Here is a 16366-nt window from a genome sequence, read left to right on the forward strand (position 1 = left end):
ATATAACTTTTACATATCACAAAATATTCTTCTTTAAATATATTTCAACTTCTAAAAAAATGTAAAAGCCATTTTTAGCTAATAGATCATACATTGACAGACAGAGGATTGGATTTGGCTGATGGACTATAGTTTGATGACCTCTGGTTAGAGAATGTGGCATAAGGTTGCCTGGGTGGCTTAGTTGGTTAATCGTCTGACTTGATTTTGGTTCAGGTCGTGATCTCACAATGGTCAGATTGAGCCCCAGTGCAGAGCCTGCTTAGGATTCTCCCTCTCTTTCTCTCTTTCTCTGCCTCCCACTGCTTGCATGTGTGCATGGACTCTCTCTCTCTCTCTCTCTCTCTCTCTCTCTCTCTCTCAAAACAAACAACAAACAAACAAACAGAAAAAGTAGAGAATGTGGCACATGAGTTCCATTAAAGGATGTGTAGGAGTTTTCCAAACAGACTAAAGCATTCTAGATTGGAGAAATAGTGTTTAGCAAAAGTATATGTAGGTGAACAGGCATTACTCATTTGAAAAGACAAAAATAGTATTATTGGCCCTTTGGGTTGGTGGCAGTGGAAGGTACAGGGAAGAAAACTGGAAGACCCCATGTACCTTACTGGGAATTTGATCTCTATTGAATAGGCAGTGGGGAACCACTGTGGAATTTGTGCATTTGAGAAAGGTCATTCTAGCAGCAAGTTGAAAAACTGATGAGAGCAGTTCAAGAGAAAAGGAAAGAAAATGAGAAAATTATTTTGGTCGTTCAGTGAAAGATACACAGAACAGGCAATCTATCAGTTCCATGAAAGTTTCTGTTTTTCCCATAGATGTCATATCCTTTACTGAGTCAGGACCACTGCAGATGATATTCCTTTCTTTCTGGATTTTTTTTTCTTCTCTTTAATTACTTAGCTTCTTCTCATCTTTTAGGTTTTAGTTTTAATATTACTTCTTCAGACAAGGTTTCACTGACCCTTCAGATCAGGATTCATAGCCCTGAAATACACAATAAGATGTTACACTTCTCTGTATCAATAATCACACCCAGAATATCCGCTCAATATTGGCCTTCTGTGCTATGCCATAAGCCATATTGTCCCCCCGTATCCCAGTACCTACTGCAGAGTAGATGTTCAGTGAATACTCACAGTGGCCATGAAATTGGAAGAGAGGTTATTTACCAAGCAGAACTGACAGGATTGTATGACTGAGTGTTTGACTTGATGGGATAATATAGGATTAAGGATAATTCCTAGATTTGGTTAACAAAGTGGTTGGTGGGACAAGGAGAGGTGACAAAGGATAGAAGTCATATTTGAGGCAGTTGTGGGAAGGCTGATCTTGAAGTTCCAGTAGGACATCTGAGGAAACACACCAGAAAATATTTTGTCTGCTTTCCACTAGGCTAAGCTGACCATTTGACATCTGTTCTACCAATTGCAATAACCTTTGACATGGTTTCGTTTTGAACTCTTTCACCCAACATGTACTAAGATTTAGAACTCTTTTCCTTAAAACATCACTTCTGTTATGTTATCCCCTGTCTCAGAAGTTAATAGAAGGCAAATTAAGAGTCACCTTTTCTCAACATGGAATCCAAGCCCCTTAAACTGATTTTATTTCACTATTTTTTTAATGGTTATTTATTTATTTTGAGAGAGAGAGAGCAGAGACAGAAAGCGAGGGAGAGAGAGAATCCCAAGCAGGCTCCACACTGTCAGCACAGAGCCTGATCCTGGGTTCTATCCCACAAACCGTAATATCATGACCTGAGCTGGTATCAAGAGTTGGATGCTTAACCAGCTGAGCCACACATGCGCCTCTCATTTCACTATTTTGCTTTATTTCCTTTATTTCCCAACATAAGTATTCTCTGGTTGGAATAGTCATCTCATTTTCCTCCATTTTCACCATTATCTTTCCTGTCTTACTTGTTCTTTCCCTCTGGGGACAGAGTTCTGTCTGGAATTCTTTTTTTGGCCAACATAGAGCTAATCTTTCTCTAAAAGCCAATTTAATTTCCATTTCTTCCTTGATGATTCCTTGAGCAGATTAAATATACAAAACTTGTCCTTCTTTGATTTGCCTTAATCATGTAGATTATTTCTCTGATAATAATAACACCTTCCATTTTGGGGTGCCTAGTGTGATCCAGCCCCTCATGTGATCTCATACCATCCGTACAACAGATCTTCTGAGGTAGTTATTATTCACTTTTTGAAATATGGAGATTATAAAATTCAGGAAGTTTAATTTTAACTCCACCAAAGACTTAAAGTTGGTAAATAGTGACTCCAGGTCTGACTATCTATAAAGCCCACATTGCCACTTACTCTGTTGTATGAAAGGAAAGTTGTTTTTGTTTTGTTTTCATTTAGGCTTATGAAATGTGAGGGTCTCACTTTAAATATTTTCTCATAGAGTCACTTTAATGTAATAGTCTCTGGGCTTGGAAGCCCGGGATTTGGATGTCCCTTTTTCAGGGGAATGACCACCAGAAAGCCACAAAGACTTTTATGACCTTTGTCTACTCATCTGAAAAATGACAACCCAGACTGCTTAAGAAATTAAAAAAATGAGATTACCGTGTGACAATACTTTGAAAATTGTGAAGCAATAGACATTATATAAGTATTGTTAGTAGAGGTCTTGAGTAGAATTTCAACATAAATTAAAAGTTTAAAACTCATAGATAAAATGAAACTGAAGGGAATAAGAAGTTGTCAGCTTAAGCATTCACCAAAGAGAGTAGTTTAGGTATTTATTGACGATCAGTTATCAGGGATAAGACAAATTCAGTGGATGATCTTTAAAAAGTTAAATATAACACATGGTCCATGCTCTCAAGAAGCTTCTTTTTCTAAGGCAAATAGTGTGTGTGTGTATTCTTGTTATACGTGGCCATATGTACAACATATATAATTAAAATTTTGGAGATATCTACATATAAAGATATAGATATACAGGTATATATATGAATTATATATTTATATATTTAATTTGCTCAGTTCTCTTTACTTAATTCTCTACCTTGGCAATTTTAACTGCCTTTTTGCTTCCTTAGCACATACATTTTATAATTATCTTTTTACATGTGTGTCTTCCAGGATTCATCATTATAGTCCTAGCATATAACATAGAACCTTGCATATCAGTAATTAATTAATGTGATAGGAAAGAAAGGAAAAGAAAAGGAGAGAAAGAGGCAGGGAGTAAAGGAGACTAGGAAGAGGAAAAAATCCAGGTCACTTTGTGAACATTTAATTTCTCCTTGGAGAATTCCCCTACTAAGGAGAATTTTCAAATTCTAAGGTCACAAGTATTATCTGTCTACAGGTCTTCCTTTTCACATACACATTTTATTGCCAGATAATTTTTCCTTCCTCTGGGTTTTTTTTTTTTTTTTTAGTTCCATTCTTTGTCCAGCCCATAGTCCTGCTGTTTCATTGTCTAAAATCAATGACTAACATCTTAATTTAATCAAAGACCAAGTAAAAATATGTTGAATGAATTGGAAAGCACCATACTAGTCAGTGAAATCCCAAGCTATGTTTCCCTGACTATGAAGACTTTTCAATAATGGTTGACAACAACTCCTAAGCTTGTGATCTAGTAAAAGGAGGTGAGCTGGGGCCTCAAAATTTTAGATTTGGAAAGCCCCTTCCCCACTAGTAGATCTGTGGCTTAAGGTATGTCCCTCAATGCCTATGGGCCTCAATATCTCCATTCTAAAAAAAGGGTGATAATTCCTACTCTGAAGAAGTTTTGAGGAATACTAAAAATTATGTACATAAAACATTTAGCATAATATCTGGCTCATGGGAGAAAAATTTTCAAATATACAAAATGCATGAGTTTTTGACGAATGAATATTAGAGATATTATGATGATAAATTGCTTAGTAATTTAAAGAAAGGCATATGATTAGCTACTAGAAGTGCCTGAAAATGTAGTAAGGACATAATAAATATCAATCAATTATTGAAAAATAGATATTGAACACCTTCCTCAAACACATGAAAGAATTAATAAATATTATTTGATGATGAGGTCCTGTTGGCCAGATTTTCACATCCATTTCATTCTCTTGGTGAGGGGAGTGAAATAGTGATGCAATCGGTCATTAAACATGGCCTATCATACTAAAAAAAAAAAAAAAAAGCTAGTCTGAGTGTCTTAGTAAAATATTACAAGCAGCCAAACCTGGTGAATAAATAGCAAGAGAAAGTCTTTCAGAAGTGGTCCTGTTTTGTAGGTCTGGTTGAGCTATTGTAAAATAGCATAAGTTATATAACGCATCAGGCTTGAGAGAAACTAAGAGAGAAGTAAGTGAATGCATGCTGGAAAGTGACAAAAGCAGTGAGGTTCTGCATACCACTGCTCTACCTGTCCTCATGAATTCCATGTCAGCTAAAAGGGCTAAAAGCTCTTCTCATAGAAAATACTCTCTACTCCTCAGAAAGAAAAATCCATGTTTTTTTAAATTTACCTCATGAGTGTATGTACTCATTTTAGTATAACTTCCTGAACACACCCTAAAAACTAGTGGCTCTCTGAACTCATAATGAATTCTAGAAATCATCTTTTATTCATAAAATTACTTTCATAAAATCATTTCTAGGAATTCCTAAAAGCATGTTTGCTTCTCACTAAGAGAATGGGTCTACCTACCTTCTAAAATCTTGAAAATCTTCTTTACCTTCCATAGCATTCAGAAAGACTGAGATGATCCCTACATAAAAGTGTGCCTATCCCTTATTGTTGGCTTAGTGTCCCTTTTCACTTGTGCACATTGGTTTTCATTTGGCACACTTCCTATGCCCACTATGACTTTCCTATCACATCACAAGCTATAGGACAGCCAAGCTTAAAACCCTGTCTTTAACTGTAAGCCTAAACCTTTCAGGTTTCTTTTTTGTCAGTCTGAACAGGGCTGAATTACAGAAATGAAGTAAAACTGATCCTGTTGCACATATTGGCTGCACTCCTTTGGTTTTGGGCAAAAGCCTTCCAAATCCAACCATACGATGTCACTGAACTGAGCATTGAAATGTATTTGTAAGAGCCAGAGCTTAAGCCACCTGAAAGTATCTGATATCTCTCTTTGGTGAGTTTGCCCATTTTCTTAAAAATAGAGCTACTTTTAAATCCTTCTACTGTACAATGAGTTCATGTGAGGACAGACATTTCTTACTCAATACCACACCTTTTCAGAGACTTTAGAGGCTGGATATGGTTACCTTGTTCATAGGTCTGATAATATCAAATGTTGTTCTAAGATTGACTTGTATTTGTGTAAGCTTTGGTGTTATAATCTCAATACTTAAACCAATCTTTTGTTTTTGGTTTTTGGTTTTTTTTTTCCCCTTAGCTACAAAAGCCTATAACCCAGCATGCCATACTGAGACATAAAGAATCTATATTCACATTTCAGGCTTGGAATGTATGCTTAATAATGCATTTCTGGGAGCCTCAAAGGCTTAACTAAACTCTACCAGTTAGTTTACAATTTCCATCTCCTTTTCTCTCCCTTTCTTTCTTCCTTAACTCAAACATGGCACTTGCATTGTTATTAATCAGAAATGTGTGCTTTAAAAATGGTTTCCAGTTTTTTCGTTTCCTCTCCCAAGAAACATTTTATGGATATGCAGTTCTAATCTAATCTGTTTTTTGAGTTTATGAGAAGTGCAGTCCCTGAACTATAAGAACTGAGAACTTTGGGAAAGGTGACAAAACAGGGGAGTAATCTGCCCCAGACATCACTTGTGTAAAATTTCTCCAGGACCCTGACAACTACACCCTGAAAACAAAGCAGCAGTCCATTGTCAATGGCATTGGTCCATGTGCCTGTCCTCTGCTTGTGGCAAATCATCCTGGAGAAGCCCGTAACTTGTCCCAATTGTATTATCATCTGTGAAAGTTGTCCTTATGGGATAGTTTATTGGGTTCTGGAGCTATAATATGAGGCAATATCCCAGGAAATATTAGATAATTGAAAGCTTTCCAAGAATCCAAGGAATTTACCTATAACCATGAGTACTGTTTTCTACTTTCGGAACTAGAATAAGGAAAGCTAATGATAATAATAATAATAATAATGATGATGATGATGATACACTTTTAATAATAATAGTATTAATGACCCTGAATAAAATCTTGAGAGTATACATTTTGCTAGTCATTGTACTAAGTGCTTTCCAATATTCTTTCTTCCCTCTGAATCCTCACATTAACCATATGAAACACTATCTCCATTTTACAGATAAAGAAACTGAAGAATTAAACATCTAATTAATAGCTAATTAATAGTGGTAACAAAAGTTATGACAACAATAATAAGAACTATTTTAGTATATGTGCTGCCAAAGTGAGTATAATCAGCACTATTGTAAGAACTTTACACGTATTACCCAAATTTCATTCTCAATAACAAGCCAATGAGGTATGGTCCACAATTAGAGACTTTACACATGAAGAAACTGAGGCACAGAGAAGTTTTTAAAAACCTCCCAAGGGTACTTAGCAAATAAATGGTACAACTGAGATTTGGAGCCAGGCACTTGGCTTCAATATCAAAGCCACTAAGACTTGTGCTATACCATCTATCCAGAAGCAAAATATAAATAGATATAGATATTGTTAATACCTAGCTCATAACAACTTATTTACCTTATTTCAATAATAGAACACAGCTGGTATTAAGACGAATAAAATCGTGCACTCCTGGCTGCTGAAGCTAAGTATGACATAAACAAACCAGCCAGAGAGACCAACCCTTCCCATATTGCCCAGTACCTCCCCAGTTTCATCACTGTCAGTCCCACATCCCCCGCAATCCTTCAGTTCTAGATTGAACAAGACAATTGGAAATAGCAGTGTGGACCATGAACATTGCTTACTTGGTACCTTAGCTTTGCCCCAACATCAATTTCAACTGGAGGTTACCATGCAGAGAATTAAGACATCCATCATTGGAAGCTTGGCAAATAAACCTTATTCTAAGGCTCTTGTTTTAACACTTAGCAACTTCATAACTCTCAGTATGCCAAATTTTCGTGCCTAGAAAGGACTCAGTAAAACTGAATTGAGATTAAGGAATTTATCGCTGATAAGAAAGAAACATACCACTGGTCCCATCAGTTCTTTCTGACTTTCCCCCTCTCTACCACACTATGCAAAAGCCAGCATTTACTAAGCCAGCATTTACTTTATGAAGAGTTTGAGCTGGGAGTCACCAATGACTTTCTGTCAAGGGACCCCAGAGAGTGGCCTCATCCTTAGATAATCTGTGAGAAAAGCATCTCTAATTAATTTTTTTGTACTTGAGAAAGCCAGTTCTCGCAGCAACTGTTGGAAAACACAAAGATTATGGCACACCTTCACTGGTGAAGTCTGGCAGAAAATAGGACAGGTATCCTTAACAACATCTGTAATCATTTTTAATAAATAAAGCCCTACCATCCTGAAAAATAAAATTGAAACAAATTTAAAGAACCATTTAAAGAATACATATTGTGTAAAAAGAAAACATACTCAGTTGCATTCACACGTTCTCACAATAAGCATTTCTTGGGTGCTTATTATATGCCAGACGCTGCTTTAGAGACTTGAAAGGGGTAAAAATAAATAAGATAAAATATGAAGTAAAATATGCTGAAAGTATTATGTCAAAAGACAGAGATTAACTCAGGGTTCCTGGGTGGCTCAGTTGGTTGAGCATCCGACTTCCGTTCAGGTCATGATCTCATAGCTCGTGGGTTCAAGCCCTGTGTCAGACTCCGTACAGACAGCTCAGAGCCTGGAGCCTGCTTTGGATTCTGTGTCTCCATCTCTCTCTGCACCTCCCCTGCTCATTCTCTCTCTCTCTCTCTCTCTCTCACACAAAAATAAATAAATATTGAAAAAAATTTTTTAAAAGATAGAGATTAACTCTGACATGGAAGCCTTGAAGTTGAACTCAAGGCTAATAACTAGGAAGGCTAATAACTAGTGTGCTAATAACTAGGAAAAGAAGAACCTTCCTGGCAGAACAAATGTCATATGCAAAACTAAGAAAGTCAAATGGATTTGATGTTCTGGAGGAATCTCAAAAACCTTTCTGTGGATGAGGCAGAGAATGAGATAGAGGGGCTGTAGACAAGACTGGAAAAACATATTGCTTTTGAAATCACTTTGGATGGTAGGTTTTCACATTTGTCCCAAGAATGGGCATATAGTAATAATTTTATTAATAGTGATATTAAAAAGTACTTTATTGAGCACTTACTCTGTTGCAGACACTATACTATTTATTTTGATTCTCTCTGGTTAGCATAGCTAACCTACAACTGTGAAAAGCAAGCATATTTTCCAAAATAAAAAAAAAAGTGAGAAGAGTAGCAATGTTTTAAATTATTGTAATTTTCCCCAGCTTTATGAAAGATAACTGGCATATAACATTGTGTAAGTTTAAGGTGTACAATATGATGATTTAACATATATTTATGATTGTCACAATAAGGTTAGTTAACACAGCCATCACCTCACAGTTACGTTTTTTTTGTGGGAAGAACTGTTAGCAACTTCCAAGTAAACATACAGTATTGTAAACTATAGTTACCATGCTGTACGTTAAATCCCCAGAACTTGTTTATCATATAACTGGGAGTTTGTTTGACTACTTTGACTTTGCCTTTGACTACTATCATCCATTTTCTCCACGTAGCCCCACCTCTGGCAGCTGCCAATGTATTATTTCTATGATTTCGGTTTCTTTTTAGATTCTACATATAAGTGAGATCATACAGTATTTATCTTTTTTCAATCTGACTTAATATACTTGCATAATGCCTTTGAGGTTCATCCATGTTTTCACAAATGACAGGATTTCCCACTTTCTCACAGATAAATAATATTCCTGTGTGTGTGTGTGTGTGTGTGTGTGTGTGTGTGTGTGTGTATCACATTTTCTTTATCCATTCATCTATTGATGGGCACTTTGGTTGTTTCTCTGTCTTGGCTATTGTAAATTAATGCTGCAGTGAACATGGAGGTGCAGATATCTCTTCAAGATAGTGATTTCATTTTTTTTCCTTTATTTGTTGACATATGCTTAGAAATTGGATTGCTGGATCAAATAATTGTTCTATTTAAAATTTTTTGAGGAAACTCAATTCTGTTTTCCATAGTGACTGTATTAATTTACATGCCTACCAATAGTGTTTTCCCAGATTGGGGACCAAATTTGCCTTTCAGCCCAACTACTGAACATAGACAGCCCTTCTGGGAAGAGTGGTCACACATACTCAGCAGCTGCAGAGTACATCCTATGGGCTTTATGGTCAGGGAGACAAGACAGCAACCATGCCCAACTGTTGTGTATACTCTCTGGCTCCAGATAACCAGGGAGCCTGAACAATGTTCCTGACCAGCCTCAGAGTATAGCCCATAGTACCATTCAGCCATGGAGTCCAGTCTACCACCCAACCCAGCAGTGAAGCTTAGCACACGGCTCTGCCCAACTGCTGAACAGAGCCTGCAGCCTCATCCAGACACAGAACCCAGCCAGTGACCCCATGCAATCATGGAGCACAGGCTGTAGCCCCATTCAGTCAGGGAGTCCAAACAGCAATCATGCCTGACTGCAGAACCCAACCATGGCACTCTTCACCTGACCTCAGAGCATGGGCAGTGGCCTTGCCCACAGAGACCACAATGGCAAACCCTGCCGACTTACAGACACTACCAGCTGATCCATCTAGTACTCCAAGCTAAGAGGACTGGCTAAGGTCTTTCCTTGCCAACAAACCTATAAAGTCTAGTAGAGTAGACTCTATACTCAAAAGCACATATGCCAATGCAAGGATACAAGGATCACAAAGGATCAGGTAGACATGACACTGTCAAAGGAAACTAATAAAGCTCCAGTAAGTGACCCTAAGGAAATAGAAATCTATGAACTGTCTGACAAAGAATGCAGAATAATCTTCTTAAATTGAGTGAACTACAAGAACACACAGACAACTAAACAGTATTAGGGAAACAAGGCATGAGCCAAATGAGAAGTTCAACAAAGAAGTAAAAAAACAAACAGACAGAAATTCTAAAGCTGAAGAAGAATACTGAACTGAAGAATTCAATAGAGAGCTTCAATAGCATACTCAACAAAATAGGAGAAAATCAATGAATTCAGACAGATCATTTGAAATGACCTAGTTAGGAGGAAAAAAAAAGAATGAAAAATAAAGTCTACCTTTTTTTGATGGCATGGGATCAAAAGAATCAATGTATACATTATGGGAATCCTGGAAGGAGACAATAAAAAGGGACAGAAAGTCTATTTAAAGAAATAGATGAAAACTTTGCAAACATGGGGAGAGAAGTAGGTATCCAGATTCATGAATTCCCAAATAGGTTGAACCTCAAAAAGGCTATACCAAGCTTATTATGTAAGCCTCATGGTAACCACAAAAGAAAAGCTTGTAGTAGGTTCACAAAAGGTTATGATAGAGGAGTCAAAGCATACCTCCACGAAAACTAATTAAATCACCAAGAGAGACAACAGAAGAGGAATCAAAGAACAAAGGGTCTATAAGAGAAAACATGTAACAAAAGGACAACAGTAAGTTCTTATACCTAACAATAATTGCTTTAAACATAAATGATTAAATTGTCCAATCTTGCAAATTTATTTTAAATGTTTTTTAAATGTTTATTTATTTTTGAGAGAGCATGAGCGGGGGAGGGGCAGAGAGAGAGGCGGGAGGGTGGGATGGGGGGCGGGGGGAGACACAGAATCTGAAGTAGGCTTCAGGCTCTGAGCTGTCAGTGCAGAACCCAACATGGGACTCGAATCCATGAACTGTGAGATCATGAACTGAGCCGAAGTCGGTTGCTTAACTGACTGAGCCACCCAGGCACCCCTCCAACCTTGCAAATTTCTTTAATGTTTGGTTTAAATAGAGTTGATTCTAATATCTGCATTGTAAATGTGATATGTTGATTTTGCCTGAAGTTTACTTGTCATATATTGGGCTCTATGCTGGATGACAGAAATATGGTGAACAAAACAGATGTGATCCCTTCATTCATGGAACCAACAATCTACTGAGGGATGCAGTCCATCAACCATGGTTACACCAGTAGTTTTCCAACTGCTACTGAAATAATGGCTCTGCAATAAAAGCAGCAGATGCTGGGGGAGACTGAGTGGCTCAGTTGGTTAAGTGTCTGACTTCAGCTCAGGTCATGATCTCACAGTTTGTGAGGTCAAGCCCTGCATCAGGCTCTGTGCTGATGGCTCAAGGCCTGGAGACTGCTTCAGATTCTGCCTCCCTCTCCCTCTACCCCTCTTCCACTCATGCTCTGTCTGTCTCTCTCTCAAAAATAAACATTAAAAAAAAAAAAAAAAGCAGAGGATTCACTCTGCTGCAAGAGTGCCTGGCCAGGGAAAGCAATCTAGACTGAAGAATCTGGGATTAGGTGATTTGCAGGTTATAATCACACTAAAACCTTCAGAAAAAAGGAAAAACACATTTTCATATGCTAATGTAGTATGTTCATTTTTTAAAATAAAATTCATTATTAGCAAACTCACATTGAAGCGATCAGCTAGACAGATGGAAACTTTGGATTCCAAGCAGATTCATGTCTTTCTATCAGCTAGCAATTAGACATGTGAAAGCATATTCTTAAACTATAATGTGTCAAAGATTTGCAGTTTTTAAAGCAATACTGTCAGGCTGCGAAACTTACAAAATTATCCAGTTTTTTTTTATTACTGCCTTTGATTTATATGTTCCCAAAAGCAAGGTCTGGAAATATTCCCATTTTAGTTATTGCAGTCACTGGAGAAAATCGAAAACATAACACATTTTTTTACTTTCTTAAAATTATCTTAGAGTCTTTCAAGGGACCAAACTTTATTAATATATTCTCTTCAGAATATTCTGCTTTCTTAGTAGCAACAATGACAATAAAACAAGTATTTTGGGATTCTGGAGATGTCTAGTCAACCCTCCTGAATTTTGAACTGGGAAGCAGAGATAAATGAGCAGTCGTATACTGGCAAGCACAACGCAAGCTGGTGGGTTAAAATGAGCCTCTGGTACTTCCTCTCTCCAATCTAGATCTAGAAGCCACCTATTGACTTCCAGTGCATCACTATAACCCAACTGATCACAAGGAAGGTCCCAACCTGCCTCTGTGCAGCAAACAGCTCTGACCTGGTGAACAGAAGGGGAACCGAATCGGATGAGAGAGGCCTGAGGATAGGCACATCCTGAAAAGCCACGTGGAATCTGAGTAAGGGAGCCCTGTGATCCCTGTTTTCAATCTCACAGATAGGTATCTTTCCTCCTCCTCTCCCAGCTTCCTCCCCCTCCTCTTGTAAGAACAGGCCAGTGGAAGAAGAGAGAAAAGACTAAGGAAAGAACTTGGGAAAACAGAAAACATGTGCTCCCTCCAACTAGTATGCAATTTAAAATCAAGGTCCAGGAATAGTTTCTATTTGTTACTTTCATTGTTTGTCTCTGTTGTGGCTAACACTAGAAGCAGTGGAACATAAAAGAATCCAAGAACCTCATCTTCTCTTGTCTTCCCACCTCCAACCAACCCATGAAATCTGTCTGGAAAAACTGACATATTAGTATGGAATCTAGGCTTCTAGCAACCAATCCTAGAGATGGTTCATTTTTAAAAATAACAAGGTTTCCATGTGGTACAGAGTAAAGAGCTTTGTAATCAGAGACCGGCCTCTCCCTCAACACCCTCTCCAAAAGTGTATAATCTTTGGTGAGTTACTTAACTTTCTGAAACAGAGTTTCATCTACATATTTGGGGTGAAGGAAGGTTAAAGTAATGCTAGCTTAAATTTTAAATATCAAATGAGAGAATATATACACAAGCAATATTCAAATAAATCACTATTTAAGTAAACAATTATTTCTTATTGATTACAACTTTTATTTGAATGTAAATAAGAAGTATAAAGTCACTGACATTACAGAATGTACTTTATTTGGTTTTTCAGAATTTTCAGTGAAGTTCCTAGGGAAGAATACTTCTAAAAAATATTCCTAAATTCCTTCCTTCCTTCCTTCCTTCCTTCCTTCCTTCCTTCCTTCCTTCCTTCCTTCCTTTGTTCCTTCCTTCCTTCCTTCCTTCCTTCCTTCCTTCCTTCCTTCAGAAGTAGGCTAGTCCAGAAGTATGCTAATCCAGAGAGTATGTATTAAGTATTGTACTTTAAAACTCCCTTGCAGTGAGATTTTTTTTGTACCATTTATTTATGTGAAAAAGATTTTAGTGCTTTATTTACAAAATGCCTAATTAAAACCTCATTCATCATAATTCAGCCTTAACATCAGAATTAGAAATGCATGAAAAATCTATGTACTTGTCATTTAAGACTTACTTAAATTACTCTGAATTGAGGGCTTTTTATAATCAAACACTGACTTATTACACTCCAGACATCTCTGTAAGGGAACCATATATTTTACAAAGTAAAATAAACTCAACTCTGATGTCCTCAAAATATTACTCTATTTAGTAAGTGTTAACATTTCTAAACACACACAGAGAGACAAAAATGGGTGTTTGTTATTATTTTAGATTTAATTTGTTGTGGTTTTTAAATTTTGTAGTTTATTTAACCATATGACTTTACTCCACTGTCAGTTTATTACAACTTTCATAAGTAAAGTAATATACTTAATACTTAATTGTTTCTTTCTTCCTTTCTTCCTTTTTTTCTCCTCCTTTTTTTTTTTTTAATTTTTTAAAATGTTTATTTATTTTTGAGAGAGACACACAGCACAAGTGGGGGAGGGGCAGACAGAGAGGGAGACACTAGAATCTGAAGCAGGCTCTAGGCTCTGAGCTGTCAGCCCAGAGCCTGATGCCGGGCTCAAACCCACGAGCCAAACCGTGAGATCATGACCTGAGCTGAAGTCGTACGCTCAACCGACTGAGCCATCCAGGTGCCCCTCCTCTTTTTTTTTGAATCTTAGTCTACACATTTTCCTCAAATAAATTTTTGCAACAGCATGTTAACTATTTAAAATAATAGCCAAAAAAGTGGACCTATCAAGATAACATAAGTCAGTATAGGCCTAGGAAGAAAAAAGAGAATGCATTTCTCCATTTTGCCTACATACATACATACATACATACATACATACATACATACTGTTTGTTATTTTATTTGCATAGAAGCCCATGAGTCTATCCATATATGACCATATAGTGAGTCCATCCTCCAAAAGGGAAAAAAATGCTAATCTTTCAATTTTAACTGTAGAGTCCAACACACCATTTATTCATCTGTAGTATATTTGTATAGGTTAAATAACATTGCTCCTAGCAAAAAAAAAAAAAGGAATATTAGTGGTACAATATGTAAAATGTGTGCTTGGATATCTTCTAAAGCTGTATTGGTAGGAGAATTCTGCTTTTGCAGGCAATACTTCTATCTCAATTACCAAGATAATTTCACTTCAGCATATGCAGCACCAATTAGTGCATTCCATGTGGTCACGTAGCTTTGTAATACCCCTTTTCCCAAGCTCTTCCACCCCCATATCAAAAAGACAAAGATGTTTCCAGGTTCTTGTGCATCGCAGCTACACTGGGAGCGCCCAGCAAACAACTAGTCTAAATATTTTGATCCTATGATTTATCTTTTGTCATTGTTATACTTGTAGCATACTTTGGGCAATGCTTCTGCCAAATTGTTAGTATTTTTTCTTTATTGGTTGGTTGGTTTCAATCAATGCGTTAAAAAAAAAAAAACTTGTTAGTGATACTGCCTAACTCTCATATATGGTTATGAAAAGATTGCTCAAACATGTTAAAGGATCTAGTATACTGATGTCATCTGCTAAACATGATAAAGAAGTAGCATGGTATGCTTCCGTAACTTAAATAAATTCAATTATACATGTGCAGAGAGAGAGATCAGCTAATTGTATCCACTGTCCACAGGATGAGCTTACAGCCCCCAGTAAGCATGAAATGGAAGATATGAATCTGCAATTCCCCAGTTATCTCCTTCTCAACTACCTGAGTGTAAGCATCTTGCTGCAGTAACTGTAATCCTCATTTTTTAAACATGCAGTAAATACTTTTATTCTGAGACATTAATGCCAACTGTCGCCTGTTGCTTAACCAAAAAAACAGCTTTATTCTAAGACCGGAGGGAAAACTGTATTGGATTTAATGGATATTTTACTGGAAGTTCATTTGCAAGGGCATTATTTATTTCATTTCATTTTTACCTTAAGTACTAACCTTAAAACTAATTCCCATGTGAGATGCTACTATGCTGTAAATTCATCATTAGCGGTCAGAACCATAATTTAGGTTTTTTTTTCTTCATCAGTAGTTTTTGTTTGTTTGTTTGTTTTGTCTTTTTTATGGAATGCTTCATGAATTTGTGTGTCATCCTTGCACAGAGGCTGTGCCAATCTCTGTATGCTTCCAATTTTAGTATATGTACTGGCGAAGCAATCACTCAATAGTCTTTTGATACAGATCAGGAGAAAATTATAGTGTGAGAAAAAGAACCTCATTATTATCACTAAAGTGCCAATATTTTGGTTGTCATTTTATAAACAAAGAAGTTGAAGGCATTTACTAAATCAAGACCAAGCTCCAGTGCAAATCTAGAATTCAATGGGACATGAATCAAGGACACCATGGATTTACATTTAGCGAAAGAGCTAAAAATGAGTGAGTGCTAATAGATGCTATAACTATCGAAATTGAGTTTTAAGTTAATAAAGCAATGTTATCTGATTGGACAAAGAAAATGGGCATCCTGTTTTTTTCTTTTCTTTCTTTTTTTTTTTCTCTTTTGCATTTTGTTATTGTAGTTAATGATGACCAAATAATATACTGGAATGTAAATATAAAAGTGTAGTTTGCAGGGCGCCTGGGTGGCTCAGCTGGTTAAAGCCTCCTACTCTTGGTTTCCGCTCAGGTCATGACCTCAGGGTTTGCTGAGTTCCCGCCCACATCAGGCTCTGTGCTGGCAACACAGAGTTTGCTTGGGATTGTCTCTCTCCCTGTCTGCCCCTCCCTGACTCACACTGTCTGTCTCTCTCAAATAAATAAAAATAAATAAATAAACTTTAAAAGTGTAGTTTGCATGCCACAAATTGATAAAAACTTTTCACTATTCTTATTATCATGTATTGTTGAACAAAACTTACCATTTAAATATACTAATTAGTTAATGCACAGTGAAGAGGGACTAAATAAAAGATGTAATGACAACAGCCATAGTAGTAAACATGATTGAATACTTTATATGTGATCCTCATGGTGATAAGTTCATTTCTTAAATTATGTAATTTAATCCTCAGAGCATGTGTATGTAGTGGATATTATTATTCTT

At 36.8% G+C, this 16366-nt stretch overlaps 1 non-coding gene across 1 annotated transcript; it reads right to left on the reverse strand.

The window, feature by feature from the left end:
* Positions 1–15377: 15377 nt before the first annotated feature.
* Positions 15378–15481, reverse strand: LOC123592296. Its single transcript, XR_006709692.1, has one exon. It is a non-coding gene; the product is annotated as a U6 spliceosomal RNA (small nuclear RNA).
* Between the last annotated feature and the right edge of the window lie 885 nt (positions 15482–16366).

The sequence above is a fragment of the Leopardus geoffroyi genome, chromosome B4 (assembly GCF_018350155.1).
Source record: "Leopardus geoffroyi isolate Oge1 chromosome B4, O.geoffroyi_Oge1_pat1.0, whole genome shotgun sequence".
Lineage (NCBI taxonomy): Eukaryota > Metazoa > Chordata > Mammalia > Carnivora > Felidae > Leopardus > Leopardus geoffroyi.